Below are 27145 nucleotides of genomic sequence, written 5' to 3'. Positions count from 1 at the left end.
GCTGAGGAATTTACTTTTTGCAACACCAAAGCGCAGAATAACGGGCTGATACTACTCACTTATATAAAGGTAAATCAGAAGTTACTGGTGATATCAATGGAACTTCATGAGGGTAAAACCAGTAAAGTGAAGAGTAGAATCAGCTTCTAAACGTGAAAATAATTTTTTAATGGTTTGAAAATTAGAACCAGTCCAAAAACCAACCCAGCCAAAACCAAAAAAACCCCCAAAAATCCAAATGAAATTGCAATTAAAAGTGGAATTTTTTTACATGATTCAAGTTTTCTATTTTCTGATGAGCTTTGATGACAAGAATTCTCATCTGAATGTAGAACAATTATGAACTTGATTGCTACAGAACTGTAATAGCAAAGTGTTTTTCCTTGAATCCTAATTTTTGTTCAAAGCACCCAACCTGAGAAGTCACAGGCTTTGAAGAGGTTCTCCTGCTTTCTTTGTGGCAACTGAATTGGACCTTCATGCTGAAAACACCTACACACATCACTCATTTTACAAGTGTGTAATCCCACCCTGAAGACACTTATGTCTACACTGCAAAGAGAAACCCACTGGGCATTGAGTCTGAGCCCAGGTTCAATTGACTTGTGCTTCCAGTTTTGGGCTGTGGGGCTAAAAATACTAGTGTAGACATTCCTGCTTGTACTGGTGCCCAAACATCTACTCTGCTAGTTTTTGCCCCGCAGGCTGAGCCCCATGATCCTGAGTCAGTTTATCCGGGCTGTGAGGCTCGACGCCACATGTTTTTCTTAGCAGTGTACCCTTAGGCACATGATTAGGGCATGAATATACACTGAAAAGCAGATTTCTGTTTGTCTGCCACTAAAATGTTGCAGCAAATTGTATTTTCTACTAATGTGCAGGTACATGTGTCCTGTAAAAGGATTTCAGGCTGCATAACTGTACAAGTATTGATTATACAATGAATAAATATTGGTCTTGCATTGACATACATTATGAGATGCTGCTAGTTGGCAATTCCTCACATTAAAATCCTGTATGACATTCAGATATACCACACATTTTTATCCTCTATTAACAGGATAGATATTCATCACTGATGTTTGAAAACCCACAGGTCCAATTAATATTTCAGCCCTAGGATATATTCCACGTGTAAACTACGCGTAATGGAAAGTTAGTAAAATTATTATAAAAATATTATAAAATAGCTATAAACAACTGGGAATGACCCTGTCTAGGCCCTGAATCTTCTGCCAATTATATCAGCATTAAGCTGGAGTTAACGCTGTCAAAGTCAACAGAATCATACCGGTGTGAGAGAAGAATCAGGTTCTCAGTGTTCAAATTAAGTTGCTGATGGTGTATGTTTCATTAAAAGTGCCTGTAAAATAGATAAACATGAAAGGAAATGTTCTAAACTATCAAAATTGTTGTCTTTCATCCAGCTCAGCAGAGATTTTATCATGCTTTTGTTTTTGTCCTTATTCGCTATTACAGTGAATAACATATGTACTATTTTTACTAAAGAGAAAAAAGTACAAGCCAAGCAGAAGGATCCATTCATGTTCAGAATGCAATGGCCTTCATTATATTCCAGTTTGTTCATAAGTGATAGATCGAGAGTTAGCAGATGGTGTTTTCTTTCACCCGCTTGCCTTCCTCTTATTTAATTATTTCAACTTAGTTTATGTGCTGGCTCTATTATGCCTAATAAACATTTATATTTGCATGATAGTCACTTTCAACGGTATCCAAGCCCAGCATTAATAATCTACTCACACTCAACTATGTTAGACTGAGTGCTTAAGCCACATGTTGGAAACCACACAGAACTTTTTCCATGATAGTTGCACTTGGACATGTTCCCATTCAATGAGTAAAACTGCATCAGGCTAGGAAATCTTAGCATCCGTGAAATGAAAGTATGACTAATAAGTAAAGTCTAATACTTAAGGGCCCTATCCAGCAGAAACAGCTGCCACTACTAACGGCACATAAGGACTGTGTAGGCTGCCTAGCTAAGCTGTGGAGGGTTCTCCTTTTCCTAAGAGGGTAATTTTCTTACTCTCAATATGTGTTCAGCCAGGGACGGGGTCATGCAGATTTGTACAGAGTTAAGAGTGTCTATTCATTCACTTTGGATGTCTTTGACATAGCAAATTAAAACATAGTCTATTATGAAAAAATTGCAGCGATTCCATCCCAGCCAGAAAAACCAGGCAAATGAAAGATTGGAACAATCTTCCCTCTCCTCACCAACTCCATAACTCCCTCCCATTTTCAAACACTCAGGAAAAAAAATGAGTTGTGTAGTATGCTCTGAATGTCATGGTATTTAGGATTTTACAGTCCAAGGCCAAGAATGAGTTCCAAAGTTGTGAAGCTCTCATAGACATATCCTGCCATCTCCAGCACCTCTCCTGTTGTTAACGGCAGCACTATGGCTTATGGTCCGTCAGGTAGGTCCATCCTAATAGATCAGGCAGCACCTCAGGAAATATCTATTGATGGGGCAGCCTCCATAAGCAGCAAACAACAACTGACTAACAATTGGGGTGCCTCTAAACAGAAAAAGACTAACAATGAGGGGATGGAGAGGGTCTCTCTGCGTTGCTTCAATCTATAAATACAGGGTTAATTCCTTTCCCCATAAGGGACCCAGGGAGAGGAGTGTCTCCCATCCTGGAAAGGGAGTAATTCCTGAGATCTGCATCTGTTTATGCTGGATAGAATACAATGAGTTTCTCTCTCCTCCCCATCTGACCCCCCTGAGAAGTTTGGCAGCTCTGCTATATACAGCAGAAGTATGTGAAGATTTTGTCCACTACAACTAGTTAAATTCTCTCCTGAAAATGTATCCTCTCTAGCAGATCCGGGCAAAAAATTTTGGCCAAACCACTTTTTTCTGCAAAAAGTACAGATTTGTCGATACTGAAACATTTCACAAATTCATGGCAGTTCCATCAAATTGTTTGTGTTGAAATCAAAACAAAATATTCCAAAAACATCAAGGTGTTCCATTGGATATTTTGTTTCAAAATGTCCTTCAATTTTATTTTAAAATAATTTAAAAATGTTCTAAAATGCTCAGAATTGAAATGAATTTTTTCTTTTCAGGTTTGAATTCACCACAAATCTTTATTTAAAGTTGTTTTCAGTTTGACCTGAAACAATTTTTCTTATTTGATATTTTAGAATTGCCAGTGAACCAAAATAGCTGTGATTCCACATAGCTCTAATCTGTAGCTTTCTAAGATATATTCTGCAGTATCCGGCCTTCACCTACCAGTTAGCTCTAAGGCAACCAGCAGATATAGTAGGAGGACAGGTAATTAATTACTAAACTTCTCAGGGGAAAAAATTGCTGTAGTAAAATGACATAATATTACACTAGTAACACTTACAAGAGGTATTTTGAGGAAACTACAGTATTACTTCTGCTAATTTACTATGGCCAAACTCTAGTTCATTTTGTTCACTGTGTTTATTTACTCCTCATCTTTCTTCTTTTGTGGTTTCTAGTACTAGCAGTCTCTGTAGTCAGCATACAAATGCTGGGAAAGTAGCTGGTCGCTATGAAGGGTGTGCTCATTTCCCATACTCAGGGCCAGCCACAGACCAGCCCTGTGATGAATTTTTCCTGCAAGATCACAAGTGAAACTCTAACACCCTAAGATTGTTTTTAGCTTTTTTGTTTCTACAATGAAGGTGTCTGTTTGTTTAATCCTGCCCTGTAGCACAATGTATGCACATACAGGGTGCAAGGGCAGTTGTTCATTTGATAAGCTAAACTACAGATTTAGTGGCAGACATCACATACTTGAGGGCACAATTAATCCCTTAATTTTGATTTAAATTGAAATTAAAAGAGTTTTTTTTCTTTTGTGTTTGTGCTTTTACAGAAAGAGTTGAATCGCCCAAGTGAGTGCAAGTATGATGGAATTGTAGAAAGATCTAAACTGGCTGAAGCAAATGCAAATATTTGTCTAATATTTGTCCATCTATTAAATTATATCTAATGTCAAAGTAGAGTGGATAAACTGTGATGTTTTTCCCTTTAAAGTTAAGATTCTTGGTACCATCCAAGCTGCCCTCAGCACAGGATCTGAGATGGGGCTTTAAGCCACTTCCACATTGTACATCCCCAATCTTGGGGGTATCCAGAGCCTGTTAGGCCCCTGACATTCATTAGAGCAGCTGAGCATGGCTTTAACCTATACCTGGCCCTAGGAGTCATTATGCAACTGGTGACCGGCAGAGCAAAAGGCATCTTGACCACTCTCCACCTTCCCCAACCCACATCTCTTATACTGATGAGAAGTGGTGTAGAGCTGAATACACCGGCTCTATGGTAGCTGTACACCAGCCAGGGATTCCTGCATGCCTGCAGAATCCCCAGTTGCTGTGTTGAGCCAGCTTTCGTGTTTCTTTGCATGGCAGTGCTAAGGGACCAGAATGGGGCCAAAGATCAGCCCATGGTGTTTAAATATTAAGCTTATGGGTTTCATAGGTGATTGTTAATGCAGTTCTTAGGTACCATGTATGTAAGAAAAACCCAACTAATGGACTTGATTGACATCTCACCTACACCGGTGTTACACTGTGTAAATCCAATTACTTGAATAGTTTTACTCCTAATTTATAGTGGTCCAATTGAGAGTAGAATCAGACTCCAGATTTTGAATATAGATGATTCCATTATTTTTTATGAGGTACCACAGGGCTTAAATCTTTGCACCATCCAGGAGTCTTCCATGAATACAGTATGCCATCTGTGCTTGGGTCTTGTCATAAAAATAAAGGGAAGGGTAAACACCTTTAAAATCCCTCCTGGCCAGAGGAAAAACCCTTTCACCTGTAAAGGGTTAAGAAGCTAGGATAACCTCGCTGGCACCTGACCACAATGACCAATGAGGAGACAAGATACTTTCAAAGCTGGAGGGAGGGAGAAACAAAGGGTCTGTGTCTGTCTGTGTGATAGGTTTCAGAGTAGCAGCTGTGTTAGTCTGTATTCGCAAAAAAGAAAAGGAGTACTTGTGGCACCTTAGAGACTAACAAATTTATTTGAGCATAAGCTTTCATGAGCTACAGCTCACTTCATCGGATGCATTCGGTGGAAAATACAGTGGGGAGATTTATATACACACACAGAGAACATGAAACAATGGGTTTATCATACACACTGTAAGGAGAGTGATCACTTAAGATGAGCTATTACCAGCAGGAAGGAGGGGGGGAAGGAGGAAAACCTTTTGTGGTAATAATCAAGGTGAGCCATTTCCAGCAGTTAACAAGAATGTCTGAGGAACAGTGGGGGGTGGAGTGGGGGGGGGAGAAATAACATGGGGAAATAGTTTTACTTTGTGTAATGACCCATCCACTCCCAGTCTTTATTCAAGCCTAAGTTAATTGTATCCAGTTTGCAAATTAATTCCAATTCGGCAGTCTCTCATTGGAGTCTGTTTTTGAAGTTTTTTTGTTGAAGGATAGCTACTCTCAGGTCTGTAATCGAGTGACCGGAGAGACTGAAGTGTTCTCCGACTGGTTTTTGAATGTTATAATTCTTGACGTCTGATTTGTGTCCATTTATTTTTTTATGTAGAGACTGTCCAGTTTGACCAATGTACATGGCAGAGGGGCGTTGCTGGCACATGATGGCATATATCACATTGGTAGATGCGCAGGTGAACGAGCCTCTGATAGTGTGGCTGATGTGATTAAGCCCTATGACGGTGTCCCCTGAATAGATATGTGGACAGAGTTGGCAACGGGCTTTGTTGCAAGGATAGGTTCCAGGGTTAGTGGTTCTGTTGTGTGGTGTGTGGTTGCTGGTGAGTATTTGCTTCAGTTGGGGGGCTGTCTGTAAGCAAGGACTGGTCTGTCTCCCAAGATCTGTGAGAGTGATGAGTCGTCCTTCAGGATAGGTTGTAGATCCTTGATGATGCGTTAGAGAGGTTTTAGTTGGGGGCTGAAGGTGATGGCTAGTGGCGTTCTGTTATTTTCTTTGTTGGGCCTTCCTGTAGTAGGTGACTTCTGGGTACTCTTCTGGCTCTGTCAATCTGTTTCTTCACTTCAGCAGGTGGGTATTGTAGTTGTAAGAATGCATGATAGAGATCTTGTAAGTGTTTGTCTCTGTCTGAGAGGTTGCAGCAAATGCGGTTATATCGTAGAGCTTAGCTGTAGACAATGGATCGTGTGGTGTGATCTGGACGAAAGCTAGAGGCATGTAGGTAGGAATAGCAGTCAGTAGGTTTCCGATATAGGGTGGTGTTTATGTGACCATCACTTATTAGCACCGTAGTGTCCAAGAAGTGGCTCTCTTGTGTAGACTGGTCCAGGCTGAGGTTGATGGTGGGATGGAAATTGTTGAAATCATGGAATTCCTCAAGGGCTTCTTTTCCATGGGTCCAGATGATGAAGATGTCATCAGTGTAGTACAAGTAGAGTAGGGGCATTAGGGGATGAGAGCTGAGGAAGCGTTGTTCTAAGTCAGCCATAAAAATGTTGGCATACTGTGGGACCATGCGGGTACCCATCACAGTTCCGCTGATTTGAAGGTATATATTGTCCCCAAATGTGAAATAGTTATGGGTGAGGACAAAGTCACGAAGTTCAGCCACCAGGTTAGCCATGATCTATTCGGCTATCTATTCGTATTCACTCCAGGAATAGAATCATAGAATATTAGGGTTGGAAGGGACCTCAGGAGGTCATCTAGGCCAACCCCCTGCTCAAAGCAGAACCAACCCCAACTAAATCATCTCAGCCAGGGTTTTGTCAAGCCTGACCTTAAAAACCTCTAGGGAAGGAGATTCCACCACCTCCCTAGGTAACCCATTCCAGAATATGGATGGCCAAACAAAGCTTTTGTTCTGCTAATGTTCAAACTGTTATTTAGAAAGGGAATTGTTATCTTCAATCTCTCATTCATAAATAAACTTGAAACCTAGTTCTACAGTTGGTGCACAGACTGCAGGAAGCTACAAAGATACAGAAATACACCACCAAGAAATCTGTACAATTATCAGGAAACCAACATCCCTGATTCTTTCAAAAATGAGTTGTCCTGGCTCTCATGCATAGCATCTTGAATTACATCACACTATAGGGCATGACCTGATACAATATAGTCTAATTTGCGAGTAACATAAGAACAACTAAAGGTCAGGAGTTTCAATTTGAATAAGAATCTAAAAGTTAAGATACGTATCTAAAGTTTATTTGAATTACTGATACCAACCATTTGAATCTGTAAAACAAAGTTGACAAATCTCATTAAAACAGAGATTGCAATATTGACATGGTAAACTATTAATCTGAATAGGTTTTTATGTTGCCTAAGTGTCTGAGTTTGGATGTATGCCCATGTAGAGGTCTATGCACTCCCCGTTCCCTGTTGCAGTGGGCGATGGGGGTGCTGACACCCGCAGTCACCATCTACCTGACTGTTTCAGACCTCACCACAGTGGTCAGATTCAACACAGCTTGAGGGTTGGGGCTGTGTAGCCTAGTAGCCAGAGTCACTATCACTGCCCTTGGTGGTCAAGGCTGCATGGCTTAGTGGCTCCATGAGACACATGCTACCACTGGTGGGGAGAGAAGATGCAGTTTACTGTGTGTGGAAATATCCAGTGGAGCAAAGGTGAGCAATTAGGACATCAGTGAACTGACTTCAGGAATTGAGGTCTCTTAGGGAACATGCCCCCACCTAACACTTGAAGCACTTACATTGCAAGCTGTCTCCTGTTTACCTAGGTTCATTAATGTGTCCCAGGGGTTGGGTAGGGACCTAAATGTGACATTTGCCACCTTCTGCACAGATAGTTCAGGATTCAGCCCCATAATTCTTCTGGTAATAACATGTAGCTGCGAGGAGGAATGTTTTGTATTGAAGACATGTTAAGGAGACATTTGCAACTACCCCAAGCCCAGATGTGTATACTGCAACTTTATAGCCCCGCAGCCTGCCAGCCTGAGTCAGCTGACCAGGGCCTGTTGCAGGTCTTTTATTGCAAAGTAGACATACCCCTAGAGATTAGCACTTGGTCCTTCTCATAGAATAATTCACCTCATTATCTAATCCTGCAGGGTCTACCGACTTATCTACTGTCTTCAAATTTTGCAAGTTGTAATACTTCTCTGTAAATCAGGGTAGAGGCACTGCACCGTGGGTCCCTCTAATCTTGGGAGGATGAGATTATTGGAGAGTATTATAGCCAGAGGTAGAGTGACCAGACAGTAACTGAGAAAAATCGGGATGTGGGAGACCCCCCCCCAGTTCAAGTCACCTCCATCTGAGAGGAAAAAAGGATTTGAACAGAGATCACCGCCTCTCAGGTAGGTACCTTGACTACTGAGCTATAGGATAGTCTGATGGGGGATTTCTATTGAAACTGTTCCACTGTGGCTATCTCATTTAAAAAGTCATTGGAGCATGGGGACTGGATCTTGGGTCTCCCACCTCTAATGAGTTCTCTAACCACCAGGCTACAGTCATTCTCCTGCTCTCCCACTGTCTCTCATCCAATGATTCTGGCATTATTTATCCACACTTACTGTGTCATGTCCCTCAGGTGATTTGGGTTTAGGAATGCTATCTTCCCCCAGTTCATGCCTGAGTCTGTGGCTTAGGTGTCTGGATGCCGGGTGTGGGGCTGGAGAGTTCATAGTCAAGGGCAGAAACATAAGTACCGAGGGAACTTTTACTTAAAAAACATAGGCACTAAATGAGTTTAGGTGCCTCCAGGTTTGGTGGCAGCTAGCAGGAATTTTGTGAATCCCAGTGGGGCCTGATTTTGGGATTTAGGCAACTGAAATGGCAGTTAGGCACCTAAGTCCTTTTGTGAATGCAACCCAGAGAGAAGTGAGGAAAGATAGTACATAAACACTCTGTTCATTACACGTCTCAAAGCCATTCTGGTACTGATGATAGTTTTAAAATAGGGAAAATAATACTGTTAATCAACTCTGCATATGACGAGGTCTCCATTCGCTTTTCCAAGGGAACAAGCTATAGCTGTGGGTGAGTGAAGAAAAGAATTTTACTTTAAAAAGCAAGAGCAGGAGAAGTCAGGAATGGCAAGAAATCCATGGGAAGCCTTGTAGCTAAGCAAGCTACATAAATACTGTCTCTTCTGATTCTGAGTAAGATACATATGCAGTTTTATGCTGTACCATAGGTTTGCGCATTGGTCATCGTACACAGAAAAGTGCATATGCTCCCACTTACCAGCATACAGAACCGATTATTGGGGGATAGCAATGTCCCACAGTAATACCAAAATCTGAGAAATCTTTCAAGACTAAAATCTTAACAATCTACAAAGAAGGTAACTGATGTTAATGTTAATATACATTTCTAATTATTAAGAATGGTGATAAAACTAAAATCTAATGGCAGTTGCACGTTGAATCTGTACAGAAATCCCTATTCATTCTTGCATGTCTTGGATAGTCTTATTCATATGGGCCATATTCTATAATTATTTCTTAAGAATACTCTTCTATGTGAATAATCTGTTGAGGAGCTGAAATGAAATCAATTAATCCCTGTGCACATCTGGATACAGTATCCTGGAAAGAAGACAGAAAAGCACTCAGACTCCTTTGTGATTTGTCATGATTCTGCAGCCATTGCATAGTCAAAATCCCCACTAACGTCATTGACTGTGCAATGCTTGCAACTGGTTTCGTTTTAGTATTTGAGCTATTTGAAAAAGTTAATTTGGTTTGCAGTTCATTAAAATCAGGGTAAATAACTCTGGGTTATGCACATCCCATACAGTATAGGCCACTAGTCCTGGTATCACATTTTTGACCCTTTAACGCTGTTCTTATCCATGATCAGAAAGCATTTCATCATCATTTGTCATGCCACAAGCCTGAAAAGCAACATACCTTATGAAAGAAGCCTCTTTAGTCCTTGCCCATTTCACTGAAATTCTGGGTGAGATCAACTCCAGACATCATTCCTTCATTTCCCCTTCCTAGAGATTGAATAAAATTCCCAATCAGTCTTAAGACTCAAGTGATCTAATTAAAAACAAGTTTTATAAGAACATAGAGAGAAGATCAAATTAAAAAAAAGAATAATGTACTTAATGTATCTAGTCTGAAATACTGCTAAAGCTCATCTAGATAGGTTCATTTTAGGTCTAGTTACAGTGAATAATAAAATACCTTACATTTCTATGACCTTGTCTCTCTTTTTGTTCCCCTCTGACTCATTCAACTTCCCAGAGTTATATTCTTCTGGTTTCCTCTAGCTTAAATTTTCCAAAGCCTTGGATACCTTCTGGTTTCTTTGATGTGTCTGTCTTATTAAAATACCAAACAACCTTGTGGTCTCATCCCAAATTTGTTCAAGATTGTATTCGGTGCTGTGACTAAATAGTCTAATTTCCTGGCTGCCTGTTTCACCTTTACATTTTATCACTCCAAATGTTCCTAGGAAGTTTGATCAACACAAATGGGGATTTAGAAATCATAGAATCGTAAGACTGGAAGGGACCTCGAGAGGTCATCTAGTCCAATCCCTTGCACTCATGGCAAGACTATTATCTAGACCATCTCTGACAGGTGTTTGTCTAACCTTCCAGGCCCCTTTAGCAAACCACTCCTTTGTTCTCTGGATGAGTGACTACTTTTGAAGAGTCCTTTAGGGATGTTAATTAACATCTTTTCAAATGTTTAGTGGCCCTGACTGAGAGTGTTAAGTTATCAGACAACTCATTATCTGCTTTGCTTCCCAATCTTAAGTGATGAGTCTCTCATAATTCTTAACATTAATTCTGCTCTTTATCATATATGAATTATTGACCCATTTAAACCACCCATCAAAATTCCATATACAGCATAGTAAAAAAAATAACTTTGTTTGAAAAATAATAAATTCAAGGGACGGGGAAAAAAAAACATTAAATCATTTAGTCCTTCTTCCCAGTAATGCAGGATTTTCCACTGTAGTATATTGTCCAGACTAGTTTTCAATGTGGAAACTGATAGGGATTCAAATGCTGGGACTGTCGTCCACAGCCCTTATAGATGGCATTGACAGGAAGATTTCCCAGACGTTCAGGAGAAATATTCCTTTCCTTAATTTCATCCCTTGACTCCTAGTTGTACTCACTTCATCAGCCTAAGTAATTTCTCCTTTTTTTTTTTGGTGTTTACTCTCTTCACATTTGTACTGAACTGTTCATACAGGGATAAATATTCCATAAATGCAGGAGAGTGGTGGAGGCTTCCCTATGCCCTAGCAATCCCTAGTTACACTCTGGGGACTGTTGGCAAGCACAGTAATTTGGAGCAGCCTTCAGACTGCTCTAAATTACTTCTGGAGGTCAGACTGGTGCATAGCCAATCCAGAATCACAGGAGCACAAAGGTGTCTTAAAGCCATCTATGCAACTTCCCTTCTGAGTTGTGCTGCATAGTCCTTGGCCACATCTGAGGATCTCTGAAATGTTAAGACTGTAGTAATATAGATTTTTTTATATATTTACTGTTGCAAGATTGAAAAAATACATGGAAAAGAGGAAGTTCCAGAGAAGTAATAGTCTACATGAGTTATAAATGCCACAAGCTTAACAATTATTTTAATTATTGGCTATCTCTTTGCATGTCAGTGTTAACAGGGGATAGGAACATGGGCCAAGTAGAATGTACCTCATTGCATTAGCACATATGTCTTTGTTTGCTTTTGCTCTTCTAGAAATATTACCAACTGTTGAAAAAAAATTCTTAAATGGTATAATCAAAAGAATTAGTTGTGATTCCAATATGCTGAATAATGTTTGCTTGGTTTACAATCTCATTCAGTACAAGTGAAAACGAATATAGGCTAACACACAGTAAAGTGCTAATGTCAGAATCATAACATTATTGAGAGGGAGACAACTATCACATATGTGCAAAGCAGCATGCAATGCAGTGAGCATGTAACCCATCACATAAATGCCTAGGTTTCACAAATAATGGCATACATTTCAAACTCTTATATCCAATCACTTTCAGCTGCATATGCTGCTAACCCCCTCCAAAAGCAATAACAACATTGTTACTTTATCAGTTAATATCCTTCAAAGGGGGAAAAACTATGAGAATTTAAAAAAGACTAAAAATGAACATAGTGAAAATTATTTACATTGAACATACCACACACATTCATATCGTTGTGTTTGCATAAATTAATACTCTCTGTAGTCAAAATAGCCACAGGTGGCCCCATCTATGACTACTCTGCCCATGGAGACTTAATCCATCAAATGCCCCCATCTTCACTGTTACCTGTTTCTTGCCCCATTCCAACTTCATTTGCCTATTTATCCACCTAAAATTTTGCATCATAATCCTAGATTGCAAGCTCTCTGGGAAGGGACTAATTTTGATTTATTCATTTATATAGAGCCTAGCAGAATGGGGCCATTACCTCTGATTGAGATCTCTAGATGCAACTGCCATTTTATAAATAAATCCACACAAAACTATATTAAAAAGAACATGATTAGATTGCAAAGTCAAGCACTCAAAAATTAGGCAATGCGAGAATTAAGGTATCCTATGCCTATTTAAAGGAAGTGTCGAGCAATTTTAAATATAGGTGGCCCTACTAGCTCCACCTAAAATAATAGCAACATATAAGCCAGGAAATGTGCCTAAATCTCAAGGTAACTTGTTTTGGGGGGAGAACTGCATCTATCAATATATAAGGGGCCATCTGCCCTTATTCTACCCAACCTTCCTCTCCTACCTGATGAATGGACAGGTGAGGCTGTCTACTTTCTAGGAATCCAACACCATTTTTCTCTTTGCCTAGAGGTAAATTTTTCCAGGTAGGGCCAGCTCACCTCCCTCTACTATACCTCAACCCACTGATACTGTATATACTCACATAAATTCATATTTTTAAAGAAGGAAAATATATCAGTGATTCTCATTGTACCAATTTGTATAGCTAGATCCATAGGGCTCTATTCTCCCCTCAGTGGGCAAGGGAAAATAAGTTTATGGTATATCTTTAATATTAATGTATTGGGTATTATTTGTAGTATGCCAGAGCCAAGAGTGATACAAGGAAAGGCAGAAAAACACAGTAGGAGACACTTCCTGCCCTGAAACAGCCAAAAATTGGGAGGGGAAATAGAATAACAGAAAGCTGAAATGACTTGCCCAAAGTCTAGCAATGGGTCATTGGACAAGGTCTGAAATAAAAACCCAGCTCTCCTGATGCCAATTCCTTGCCCACTAGACCATACTGTCGTGTAACTTTTATTACCTTATATGGGCACTTCAAACAATTATACAAGGATTTCTAGGAATAGCAATTCCATCAGGCAACACCAGCAGTGGAGAGGGAGCTTTTTAGGAGAAGTCAGGCCAGATACCTGTCAGACCACTGTGCAGCTGAGGGGAGAGAGGACAGGGGAGGTGTAGGTGACCTACTAAAAAAAGTGGGGGAAGCAGCCAGTCATTGTCCCCTGAAGAGCTTGGAAGGAAGTGAAATGTTGGGAAGCCCCTTCCCAGAAGCCATCAACAGTGAATGGGTTGGAAGGGAGTTAGTTTTCCATAAGACTGGATATTTATTTCTAAAGTTAGGGTAGATAGATAGATATTAATGTGTCTATCTGTTTAATTTTAAAGGTATATTCTAGTCCAAGCCATACTCTAAAGATACATTTAATACATAATTAGAGTTTGGATCCAGAATGTTGGATCCAAAACAATTAACTTCCAGTATTTTTCAGGCCAGGGCCTATATTGTGATTTAAGTCTTTTTTGTCATCTTGTATTCTAGGAATTAAGGGTTCATTACACATTGGGTTACAATACCACCTATAACTATTTCTGGAAGTTAACATTCACTTTAACTTCTCTTCAGAATTTGATCATCTGCAAAAACTATTTATTGAGTTATATACACTTTTGCTAGGAAATTAGCCGATCCATAGAATTTGAAGGGGACTATGGAATTTCATCTCTACAGATGGTGTGCAGATAATTGGCTTCTTTTATTGGGCAGCAATTTTTAAAACATTTATAAAAATTCAGCTTTGCTATTTCCTTTTCCTTTCACTTCTGTCCACTGAAATGTAAAGCTTTGTTTCCACTCCCAGTAAAGTAGGCAAGGATGGCTAGCAATCAGCCTGACAGAAGGAGAGCAGTGCAGCAGAAAATTGGATAACAGGGTAAAAAACTCAAGGACCACAGGAAACCCATCAAAACTGGCTCCTCCTGTCAAAAAACAGAAAAGTGACAACTACAAATATAAGGTATTATTTATATTTCAATGTTTCTAATGAAATCATAATTACACTTCTACTTCCTGTAGGCAGCCACTTAATTTTTTAGCCTTGACCCTGCAATAGCAAACCAAATGTTGTGGGATTAAAGGAAATCTACATAAAAAGGGTTTACAATCAGCCATCTAGGAAATCATGTAAATATCTTCAAAATAACTATTTTTTATTTCTGTGAGAAATTTTTAAAAATAAATGTCTATTTCAAAATTTACTTTTGCCAAAATAAATAACCAGGCTAGACAAAAATTGCTTGTGCTGAACAATTAAAGAATTTTTTTGAAATCCTGCCTTTTATTGATCATTGATGCTCAGAACTTTGAACATTTACAGACAAAAATACTTGTGGACAGATAAAATATTAAGCTCATCAGCAAAAGGTATTTTAGATGACTAAAAACCTTGATTGTTAATAACCTTTTGACCTCTTGGACTCTAGAACAATTCATTAACCATTTATTACCACATCTATTAATAATTCATTAACCCTTTATAAACTATGTAAAAAAGGACCCTAATACAAAATGTGACCAAGCCCTGGGGCTTAAACCTGAGCCCACTGAAGTCAGTGGTAAAGGTCCCATAAAACCATAGGGTTAGAAGGGACCACAAGTGTCATCCAGTCTAACCCCCTGTCAAGATGCAGAATTTGTTAGGTCTAAACCATCCAAGACAGACGGCTGTCCAGCCTCCTTTTGAAAACCTCCTGTGAAGGCGCTTCCACAACTTCCCTAAAGAGTCTGTTCCATTGTCCTACTATTCTTAAAATAACCAAGGGGACAGGAATCCTTACCCAGCGAGGTCACATTCTCATAGTTCTCCTGCATGATGGCTCTGTAGAAGGCTTTCTGAGCAGGGACCAGCAGAGCCCATTCTTCCTTGGTGAAATGCACAGTCACCTCCTCAAAGATCACCAGCTCCTGAACTGATCCATCACTATTTCTCCTCAGTAACCATTCCTTCATTCCAGTGAAGTAGGTCCTGGTCCTGCAAACACATTTGTGCCTAACTTTACCCTTTTGAATAATGTCTTGGGGGCACAGGCTCACTGCTCTGGAACAGCTCTGAATCAAACCTATTCAGGGCCATCTTCAGTGTGACACCCCTCAGGATCTACACTCACTTGGTAAGCTTCCTTGGCTTCAGTGCCTCCTGGGACCGACCTCGGAGCTTTCAGCACCCCTGTTCCATGCCGTGGGCTCCCCGTAGTGAGTCCATCTGAATAGGACACCTGGGGAAAGCCTTCCACCCCCCCAAAAGGGGAGTCATGCACCCCAACTTCCGCAGTCCGCAGTGCCTCTGAGCCAGCATTGTAAAACGGAAGGGTTTGTTGGTTGTCTGGAACACAGTGCAGGCACGTTTTTTGTTAGCTTAGAAAACAAGAAGTTACAGCAACATCCATCTTGGTCAGACGCAGAGCCTAAAGTCCTGGCTCTCCCTCCGATCCCAAAACAGGAGAGTTAGACGTGCTTCCAACAACCTATACTCAGTAACGCCCATTGTCTCTCCTCCATTCTTTGTTGTGTTTTCCAGGCAAAACTGGTCACCTCGCTCAACCTCGTCATAGCTGGCTGGCTTCTTGCAGAGGATGCCCCCCCCAGCCATCAGTTGCTAATTTATGAAATGTCCAGCCATTGTCTGGGCCCAGGCAGCTAGATGACATTCACATGTGGTTCCCTAGGGTTCGCTGCAAAGATCAAATACCCTTGTCCTACCACCTAATTAATCATGCAAAACATAGGGGAAACTGAGGCACATACAGTATTCATACAAAACATTAAGAAAATCCCGCACAAGTACTCATACTAAATTCAGTGAGTTTACTCAGGTGCATGGAGCATGTGGGATGCAACATGGTTTGCAGGATCAAGGCCTTAAAGACAAACTCAATGTACAAGAGCTTCTTCCTCTGGTGAAGTACCTTCACTGGTATAGCCAAAGAGCTATCTTTCAAACACCTCTAATTAGGCATAATTTATACTCTTGTCTTCTGACTTTTAACTCTCAGCTTTAACATTTACTTATGAAAATGAAGAATTAGCATTTATTTGTATTATTATTTTTAGGAAAGCAGCATGGTCTATTGGGTTGAACACAGGTATGGGAGCTGCAACTCCTGAGTTCTCAGCCCAGCTTTGCCGCTATTTTCCTGTATCGTGCATCTCCTTTACTGGTGTAGTTCCGGTAGGGAGTCAAGCCCATGTATTTGAACTATATTGGGTACTACTAGATTAATAGGGAAAGGAACAAGACACTATCAGCAGGTGAGGGATCTTACCCAATGGTACAGAGAAAAACGGGGGAAAATATCGACGTAGGACATCGCCTTTAACGTATTAAAAACTAAAATACATATTTATTTTATATAAATACATTTTACCCCATCATATTTATCATTATGTTGTATGAAAACATGCTGCAAAACAATATCTTGGAAAACATAACGCTTGGATAGGAAAGGTTGGCATATGATCTAAAAACGGTGTTATCTTATGATTATATATATAGTTAGTGGATCAGGATCATACATCAGACAAAGGCAGACAATATAAATTATCTGCCAAGCGTGTGAGGCAGTGACTAATTCATTACTCACACATCTCAAGTTGAAATACTAATTTAAAGTCATGTGTGTCATATTAATTGTAATCTTGTTTCATCGTGACAAGATAAATATCTCAAGGTACATAATATATTATGGACATAGGTCACACCAAATGAATGTCTAAAATAGATTAACACTAAGTACATGCAATATGTCATGTTTATACATTAAAAAAGGATAAATGGTATTAACACTTAACAGATTGTTCATTACACTTCTATGCTTAGGTGTAAATACATTAACAAATACTCTTCTCTATGTATAGAGAAATGACTCACACAGAAGATTTAGTAATTTAATCTGAGACTTGGAAGCTACAATTCCTGGAACTTCTGCAAAGAACCATCATACAGTACTATAGGATAAACCAAACTGGTAATTTGTGGCAGTTTTCTTGGCTTATCCCTTCTTACTGATAGGCATTTAAAAATTAAAATATCTGCCAAGTTATAAAATTAGTTAAATAATTATGAGTGCAATTGTTTCAGTTAAGAGCAGTCATTCCATAACATAAGACTGGCCATACTGGGTCAGACCACAGGTTTATCTTCCAACAGTGGCCAGTGCCAGGTGCTTCAGAGGGAATTAACAGAACAGGTAATCATCAAGTGATCCATCCTGTCGCCCATTCTCAGCTTCTGGCAAAAAGAAGCTACAGACACCATGCCTGCCCATCCTGTCTAATAGCCATTGATGGACCTATCTTCCATTAATTTATCTAGTTGTTTTTTGAAACCTGTTACAGTTCTGGCCTTCTCAGCAACCTCTGGCAAAGAGTTCCACAGGTTGACTGTGTGTTGACTGGGCACAGCATAACAAAGAAAAGCAACAGACCAAATCAACAACTTGTATAAATTACTGTAACTTCACTCAAGTTAAGTGAGCAATGGTGATTTGCAACAGCTGAGGCGCTGGTCCAATGAGTGGCAAATGAAGGCCAGTCCCAGGAGATCATCAATGTCTACTGCAATATGCTGATCACTCTTAAGTCTCTCTGTAGGTGCAGTACCTTGTAGTGCTCAGAACCTGGTAGGGTTTGACTTTCAGAAATTAGCTTCTTTAGGTGTAAAACCAATGAAAGGGATTTGTTTGTTACAGCAATATTGGCTTTTATCTCAAAGAGACTACAGACATTTATCTCTCCTTTGTCACTAATCTACAAAAATGAGGACTTCATTTCTAAAAGGGAGAAGCAGGCATTTTACATTCACTAACATTCAGAAATGGGATTTTCTGTTATGAATTTGTGCTGATTTTATAAGTAACACTTGCAAATAAAAAAATATCAATCCTTGCATTTCTTTACCCGCACATTAAAATAAAAATAAACAAACAAAAAACCCTGTTACATTCTCATCTTTTGCTGTTAGCAAATTCCTCAGCTTCATGTTATCATTTAGTCAGCTGCAAAAGCCACTTTACCTCATGGACGCTCCTGCCATGTACATTATTCATGTTGGCTGAGATTTTCATAGCAGCCGAAAGGAGTCAGAAGCCCAGATCCCGTTGACTTTCTTGTATGGGAAGGGAAATAAGTATGTTACCTATATATTGCTACAATTGCAGCCATGCAAGGAGTTCTACCAGTATAACTATTTCAATAAAGACTCAAGTCCCCTGGTAAAAAACTGTTTAGACCAGGCCTTAAACACTCTCTTAACTTGAAGCAGATGTTTAGTCCCACTGTGTTCAAGGGGTCTGTTCATGTGCTTAAACTGATGCTTGTGCATAAATCTTAACAGATCTAACCTGGTTATTGGAAATAATTATCACCTCAGGCTGATAGCAATGGTGATGCTGATTTTGTCAGATAAACTCAGTTTTTCTGTTCTAAAGCACAAATTCCATTGATTAAATGACTAATAAGAAGAACAAAAATATTGGCCTTTTTCCACTGAATTATCAACATTTCTATGAATTCCATTTTCCTCATCGTGATGATAAGCCTACCATATTGTCTGAGATAAAGAAAGACTGACAAGAAATATGTACATGAATGAGGCTTTTCCAGCAGTACCTAATGCAGTAATAAATCTACTTCTGAAAAAAAATCTGTTGTAGCACCACACTCTCTAATTACTGTCATTTACAAAGAACAATATATATTCCCTTGCATTTGCCATAAAAATGTCATTCCTCCTACAAATAAGGCCAATTTTCTGGAAATTTTTGTATTTCAATGCAAAATTAATATCCAAATTAGCATCATTTGGAATTATTTAGTAGCTTTACATTATTTTTCATCTTGATGCTTTTGACCCTGTTTTGTTATTTGCCCTGATATTTGTTTCCCATTTGAGAAGTACTGAACAGGGTATCAGCAGCAGCGGCATTAATAATGATTCATGCCTCATATCACCAGGTTGTCTTCACTACCAACTAATGTAAGAAATATTTTAAAATCCTGTGATTTTTGTGGGAGTGTGTGCACACTAATTGGAGCAAATTAAAACTTTAATTGTGAGGGACAAAAAGGAGTGAAAGTGAGAGAAATCTGTGACAGCACTTTTTGCTTATTAAATGGTATGTGCATTAACATGAATGGCTTTCACCACGAAAGAACTAGCATTCTGTTCAAAGCTGAAATGCAAAGTAAAGATGAAAACAGATCCAAGTTCAGAACTCTGGGCCTTATGCCAGCTTTACCCTGGTGTAACTCCACTGAAAACAGTAGTTACATCAGCATAAAGCTGGAGCAATGAGGTGGAGAATCAAGTTATATTGGCTGAAAATCCCTAACTAATATCTAAAAATACTAATGCTAAAAATCAAATGCACATATACAAAATGGGAAATAGCTGGCTAGGCAGTATAACTGCAGAAAATGATCTAGAGGTTTTAGTGTATCGTAAAATGAATACGAGTCAACAGTGTGATGCAGTTGCAAAAAAGACAAATATCATTCTGGGCTGTATTAACAGCAATGTTATATATAAGATACAACTGGAATACATTGTCCAATTCTGGGCACCACACTTTAGGAAAGATGTGGAAAATTAGAGAGAGTTCAGAGGAGAGCAACAAAAATGATAAAAGGTTTAGAAAACCTGACCAATGAAGAAAGGTTTAAAAAATGGGCATGATTGTCTTGAGAAAAGCAGAGTGAAAAGGGGATGGGATAACTATCTTCAAATACATTAAGGGCTGAGATAAAGAGGAGAGTGATCAATTGTTCTTCATGTCCACTGAAGGTAGGACAAGAAGTAATGGGCTTAATCTGTAGCAAGGGAGATTTAGGTTAGACATTAGGAAAAACTTAACTATAAGGATAGTTAAGTACTGGAATAGGCTTCCAAGGGAGATTATGGAAACCCCGTTACTGGAGGTTTTAAAAAATAGATTAGACAAACACCTGTCAGAGAGGGTCACTTGGCTTTGCCTCAGCATTGGTGGCTGGACTAAGTGACCTCTTGAGGTCCCTTCCAGCCTACATTTCTATTAATATTATGGCTTTGGGGACTATTCTCACTAGAGGTACAATAAGTGCATTTGAATTATCATCCAAGAATTCTCTTTTGGAAGCATAAAATCTTCTAGGTTCATATGGAATCCAGCTTGTGGAGCTGACTTGAGAAATGCTCCTCTGGTTCTCCTGATGCTTTGGGGGCAGTTTACCTGGTTTTGGAGACTGATGCCCCACAGAGTGGTTGAGGCCTTTAAAGCAACAGCAACTGGAACACTCTGTTACTCAAGAAGTTCATATCAGAACCACATGATGGGACTTCATGAAAGGCCAACAAAACATCTTCATGAATCCATAGCATCAGCATAGGGTAGAGGTAAAGTTGATACTCATGCTCATAGAAAGGAGATTGCAAGAAAAAAGATACAACTTGGAATTTCTCCATCATCCCATTCATATGCCCTTTCAGTTCAATACTCCCATAAATGTTTACTCTGCTCTTCAGTTCTTAATTTTAAGAATCTTCTATCTCAAACTAGGTAGAGTGAGTTAAGGATACTGATATAGGTCAGGCATTAATGTCTGACCAGCATCAGCAGGATGGTGAGAAAATATCTCTCAAACTAGAGACAACTTGTTTCTGGTGAATTGTCTCTGCTTTTGCTTCTCTTGACTGAAGTGAGGTATTGTAGTATCCTGTTCTTCAGATGCTTGATGTACAGGAGGGCATTGGTGGAAAGAATTAAAATATATAGGTAGATTTTAGCAATGGGACATTCTCACAATATGTGGGGTGAAAGAAGCTGATAGTGTAGTGCTCAGCAGAAATATTTATACAGTACATGTACTTATTTTTTAGGGAGTCCTTAGCTGCTGACATTTCAAGATGAGAAAGCCATTATACCTACTTGTTGTATTGGGAAGATTTTAAACTACATGGAGCAGATGCTAAAACAGATGGACACTGTTTTTTGGAGAAAGGAAGAAAAAACATCCAATTAGAAAATGTCACGCCATTGTTTTTTCTCCCTTCCAGCTGACTGAGCTAGAAAAGGGATTTTTCCTTATTTCACAGTTTAGGAAAAATATTAAATTCTGACACTGCTTCAGTCAACACTTTACCTATGGGCCAAATCCTGGCTCTGTGCCATCCCTCTTGTACCACTCTCAAAAAGGCTGGTTTAAACAACTAGCTGGGGATTCACATTGGGAAGTCTACACTGAAGCTGGGAATATGCTTCCCAGATAGACACACACTAGTTCTGCTCAATTTAGTGCACTAAAAATAGCAGGGTAGCTGGTGGTAGCTTGGGCAATGGCTCAGGCTACCCACTTGACTACATACCCAGTGAGTTCGGGCAGGGGCAGCAAAGTGCAAAGATGAGCTGCTGGCTGACCACTGCCAGGCTGGGGCCTTGCTCCAAGGGCTGAGAGGGTACTAGGGCTACCGGGGAAGTGGCCCAGGGAAAATAGGCAGCAGGTTGGAGGAGGGCAGTAGGTTGCTGCCGGCCATAGGGTCCCTGGGTTGGGACCCAGAGTAGTGGGTGGGCCTGGGTCCCCTCTCCCCCTTTACTTGCCAATGAGGGGAGTGGCTGATATCCAGACTGCAGTTTGCCCCTGAGATGAGGGGCTGGACCCTGGACTGCAGTTGGCTGCTGAGGTAGGTGGCGGGACTAAGGACTGCCAGTCCCCCAGAAGGGGGCAGATACCAGAGTGTGGGGGGAGGTTCAGCTGGAGGACCATGCCCAGAAGAGGACACTGCGGTCTGGGAAGCGATGTGGGTCCAAAGAGTGGAGACAGCAGTGACAGCAGGCGTGACATCACTAGCTGAAAGCTATAGAAAAGGATTCTATCTGCTGATTTGTGCCTTTTTCTTTTATAATTACTGTATACACAAGGTGATTTTTACAATGTTCACATATTTAATTCTATACATAAATATAACTTACCTACTTCTTCTCTTTCATATTTCTATTTGTCTATATAATTCTTAAATGTTATTCTTTTAAAATAAGACACATATTTCACCCATTCATTCTCACATAAAAATTCTACAGTAAAATTGCTGAGCACCTCTTTATGTGTGCTTTTATGATGCAATAACCAAGTCTAAATTTTAGCTACCTCCATTAAAGAAGCTAAGGTTGTCTGTGGTGACAGTGCCAGGATTTGTTGAGTTGGTGCTTGTGGAATTTGGCTCTCTGGTTGGATCATTGGCTTCCCTGACTGCTGTCAGGTACTGGCAGGTGGCACGATGAGGATGCTGATCCATTGCAGGCATTGTTGAACTGTTCCTCCATGATAGGCAGTTCAGAGTCCATATGGGGAGAATACGAGTGCTTGGAGATGACAGAACAATGGGTTACCCCAGGGCTCTGTGCTTTCTCCAACCCTGTTCAACCTTTACATCAATGACTTACCAACAACAGAGTCATGAAAGTTCATTCACGCAGACGACATCTGTTGCGGTACCAGGCTCGGATGTTTCACGAGCTTGATGCTACCTTAAACCGGGACATGATAAAGTTAGCTTACTACTGTAAGACTTGGCGCCTCCAGCCAAGCATCATAAAAACAGTCACCAGTTTGTTCCATCTTCATCACACCAGCACAACCTGAGAACTGAATGTTTATCTGAATGGTCAGAAGATGAAGCATGAAGTAGGACCAGTCTATCTAGGTTTGACCTTAAACCGCACACTGAGTTACCATGCCCACCTGAAGAAGACAGCAGCTAAAGTTAAGTCATGCAACAATCTTCTTAGCAAACTGGCATGTTTGTCACGGGGTGCTTGTGCTCCAACTTTGTGGATGTCAGCTCTTGCCACCTCGTATTCCGTGGCGGAGTACTGAGCACCAGTTTGGAGTCAATAATCACACCCCAAACTGATGGATACACAGTTACATGCCTCCATGTGTATTATCTCCGGCACCTTGTGCCCGACTCCACTCCCATGGCTTCCAGTTCCGAGTAATATTGCTCCTCCTCATATCAGATGAGAGGTTGCCACTGGCAAGTTACTGGAGAAAGTACACACCAACTCAAGCCTGCCACTGCACAATGACCTTTTTAAACCACCAGCCGCCCATTATGGTCTCATCCGCCACATCAGGATGTTAGGGTAGAAATGTTCTGGTGAGAGGAATGAGTATCTGTTATAATCCCTCACCGACCACACAATTTGCCAGCCTGGTTTTGACCTGCCCAATCGCCAGTGATCCCTGTTGAACAGGTTCTGGACCGGGTAAGGTCTCTGTGCAGCCAACCAGTATCACTGGGGCCTTCATGACAGCCCTTTGTGCAACTATGGCGCTACACAGATGAAGACACACACTGTCGATGAATGCCTGCTGACTAGGTTCAGCGGTGGCCTAGAAGAACTGCCTCACGCCACTGAAGATGCCATCACTTGGCTAGATGGCTATGCACACGCTAAATAAATATTAAAGAAGCTGAAAATGCTCACAGAGTCTTTAACCTTATTCTGCTCACCTTTACTGTATTGTGTACCTGTGGGCATATTTAGACTACATGTACCAAATGTATGCCTGATTTGACTTGAGAAGAGTCATACAAAGCATATATTTGGCCCTATATGTAGACTATTTTTGTATTGTCATATAATGTAAGAGAAAAACAATAATCAATTAGCTTTGAACTATCTCCAATATTGTTCAGAATTTATCCTTCTCACAGCATAGCTGTTTCCTGTTAAAACAACACATCTTTGTGTGCATGTGTGTGAGAGAGAGAGAGCTCCTTTCATTCCAGTAATAGTAACAATAAACAGTTAAAGACTGGAGAAATCAGTACATTTCAGGAACAGGTCACTGACAGATGGACTGAAATAATGTTCTGAGTGTTTCAAGGAAACCCATAAGAACTATATGGAATGACATACCAGTTCTTTTAAAGTGCCTATCAGAAACTCCCACAGCTAATGCTGCTCAAACAGCTGTAGGTTATTAGGAAGAAGCTTGAACTGAACTAAAGAGCCCTCCTTAGTGTCATTCCATATCACAGTACTGTTAACTAAAACCTGATGTTGCTGGTGCAATGTTTACTACAAAGGAATATATTTCACTGTTATTTGATGGGTGACATAAGCTACTGGGAATTCTGTGTCTTAACTTTATTCCTACTGAGAAATTAATTTTACATTTCAACCTTATAATGATTTCTTGAGACTAAACAAACACTGTTTTCACACATTTATAGGGCTTCTACGAGTTCTTAAAATACACTAAATTGATGCATATTGATCACGATTCAGAAGACATCTTTCAAAATAATATTTTCAAAATCTCTGGGAAACCATTTGATGTTCTCCAGGATTATTTGTATTTTTGAATTTTCTGAAATGTAAAAAATATGAGCGTGGGATGTATCATCAAATGGTTCTGGAATTAAACTGATGAGTCATGAAGAATGGGTTGTTAAGGTTAAATAATGTAGTCTAGGGACAAAAATGTCAAAAGTCTCTAAGGGATTTAGGATCCTAATCTCATTTTCAAAAGTGATTTAGGTATTTTGTCAAAAGTCAATGAATGTTAATAACTTTACCCAAGTCTAATTTAGTGTATTTAGCTGCAGAAGTGCCACCCAGCAAGATAAAAGATAGTATTTTTAATTCTGTTCTCTTGTGAATGTTTATTATCAAAGCACATCTTGTTTTGTCAATGCAACAATATAAACTAAGGGATCCTCTGAGAAGCAGAAATAAATAATCAACAGTGCATTAATAGCAACATGGGAAACAATGTAATAGGGCAGTGTTTCCCAAACTTGGGACGCCGCTTGTGCAATGGGGGGCTGTGGGAAGCGGCACGGGCCGAGGGATGTATTGGCTGCCGCTTCCCGCAGCCCCCATTGGCCAGGCACAGCGAACCGCGGCCAGTGGGAGCCGCGATCGGTCAAACCTGCAGATGCGGCAGGTAAACAAACCGGCCCGGCCCGTCAGAGGCTTTCCCTGCGCAGGTGGTGTCCCAAGTTTGGGAAACACTGTAATAGGGTAATGAAGAGATTCCTAAGCATACCATAAATGTAATGCAGATAATTTTATGAAAGAAAAATGCCATTGTAGGGTATTATTGGGCATGAAGTATAGGAAGGGATTGTTACATTTCCCATCAAGTACTTAAAATTGTCAACACTTAAGAAGTTCTCAGCATTCCCGTTTATCTGATTGTACTTGCATGTATTATTGATACAGGCAATTACAAAAATTCATACATACATGCTGTCCATTAATAGATAATGTATACTTTAGATTATTAAATATATATTACAGGTCTGAGACCATCAACATTGGGAATTAAATCTTCTACTATGTTAGGGAAATCCTTCCAATTCAGCGCAAATAACTCAAGTCTATCTTGGAATACCTTTTTACAGATAACTGTTCAAGTCATAATATTAAGCAAGTCAGTCAAGAGAGGATATATGGGACCATCCCGACAAAACATCTGATTTATCTTTCTATGAACAATACTTAGTTTTCAGTGGAAAGCAAGATAATTACATTAAAAGTAAAGGACAAAAGAGGTAAATAAAAATAATCATGGGGCAAAAAGTCAAGGGTTTGGATCTCACTTACACTAATGTGTGTATGGAGCACTTGCTATTATACGGTTGTGGGTGGGGCTGCAGATGTCATCCTCCATTTTGAAAGGATTTCTAGACAGTAGGGGGCAGAATAGAGTGTGGCAGGCTGAAACTTATAGAAGGAGCTCATTATACTATGTGTTGTTCTTAAGGCATGAGCCTTAAGCAGAACAATACAGCACAAGACACTCTTTTGCCACTTTTTGCAGTGCAAGAGCAATTAGTGTAAATCAGATCCTAAAAAACAGATTAACTAGATTGCTTGGCAATGGAAGAGGATCTTGGCATAATGGACATTTCTGAAACAATGGAATTCTGTAACACCTGGACTAAAGGCAATGGGTTACTATAAAACCTGCACTACAATCAATGAGATTCTGGGATATACCAGGAAATAAACTATAGGCTGGACAGATGAGAAAGTCCCAGAGGTTGGAAGGGAGAACTATAGCAAAGACTTTCCATAGCATATACCGATAAATTCATAAAATGCCCCAAACTGATGTTTTTATAATTTTTTAAGTGCTTCCTCTACTCTTTTTTTCATACTTACGATATTATTTCACTCTTTCTCCCATGTATCACTGCCCTCCTGATGCTCTAGTATTCAGTAAAGTATTTATAATCTGAAATGCTTATCTTATCTCTAGAAATCAAGGAGTGATGAGCTCTGAATGAGATAAAAAATAACTTTTAAAAAACCCTCTGGGTCATTACACACAGTCTAATTTACTGGAACACAGCTCCTCAAATGTCATGAATAGAAGACAGTTTATGCGTTTGTCAGGAACAATTTTGCTAAAGTAGTATGGTTGGTTTTATTTCCCTTTTTGTGCCCGATGTGACAAAAGTCTGATCCAATTTGCATAGAGTATCTGATTCAAAATTTTCAGCAGATGGAAGGGTGTTTGAGTACCCACAAGAAACAGATCATTTGGGTATCAGTAAATAGCTTGAAAATGCATGTATTTCTCCACTCTCACTGATTTCTTTGTCCTTATAGCAGCACCATCAGTAAATCCCATGGATTCTTTTCAAACCTAAATATTAGCTACCTCACTGGTTATTTTTTTCTTTGTAAAACCAGGTTCTCCTGCAGCTAAAGCTGCCACTGACGCAATGTAGAGTGCACTGACTTCAGTGACAGTTTTGCCCGCACAGGGATTGCAGGATGAGATCCTCAGCTTTCATATCATACTATTATTTCTGTTGGGCACAGCTTGAATGTTTTCTTGTACCAAGCATCCATTTTGC

At 39.8% G+C, this 27145-nt stretch overlaps 1 long non-coding RNA gene across 1 annotated transcript in view; it reads right to left on the bottom strand.

Moving 5' to 3' along the window:
- Window positions 1–27145, bottom strand: part of LOC119863611 — an 81387-nt gene that overhangs the window by 40861 nt on the left and 13381 nt on the right. The window contains exon 2 of the long non-coding RNA XR_005295662.2: window positions 9880–9968. This is a non-coding gene — a long non-coding RNA (uncharacterized LOC119863611). The remainder of the gene's footprint in view (window positions 1–9879; window positions 9969–27145) is intronic.

This window comes from Dermochelys coriacea, chromosome 11 (genome assembly GCF_009764565.3).
Source record: "Dermochelys coriacea isolate rDerCor1 chromosome 11, rDerCor1.pri.v4, whole genome shotgun sequence".
In the NCBI taxonomy this organism is placed as follows: Eukaryota; Metazoa; Chordata; order Testudines; family Dermochelyidae; genus Dermochelys; species Dermochelys coriacea.
The sequence above is the reverse complement of the archived record's forward strand: the minus strand, read 5'-3'. Positions and strand labels throughout refer to the sequence as shown.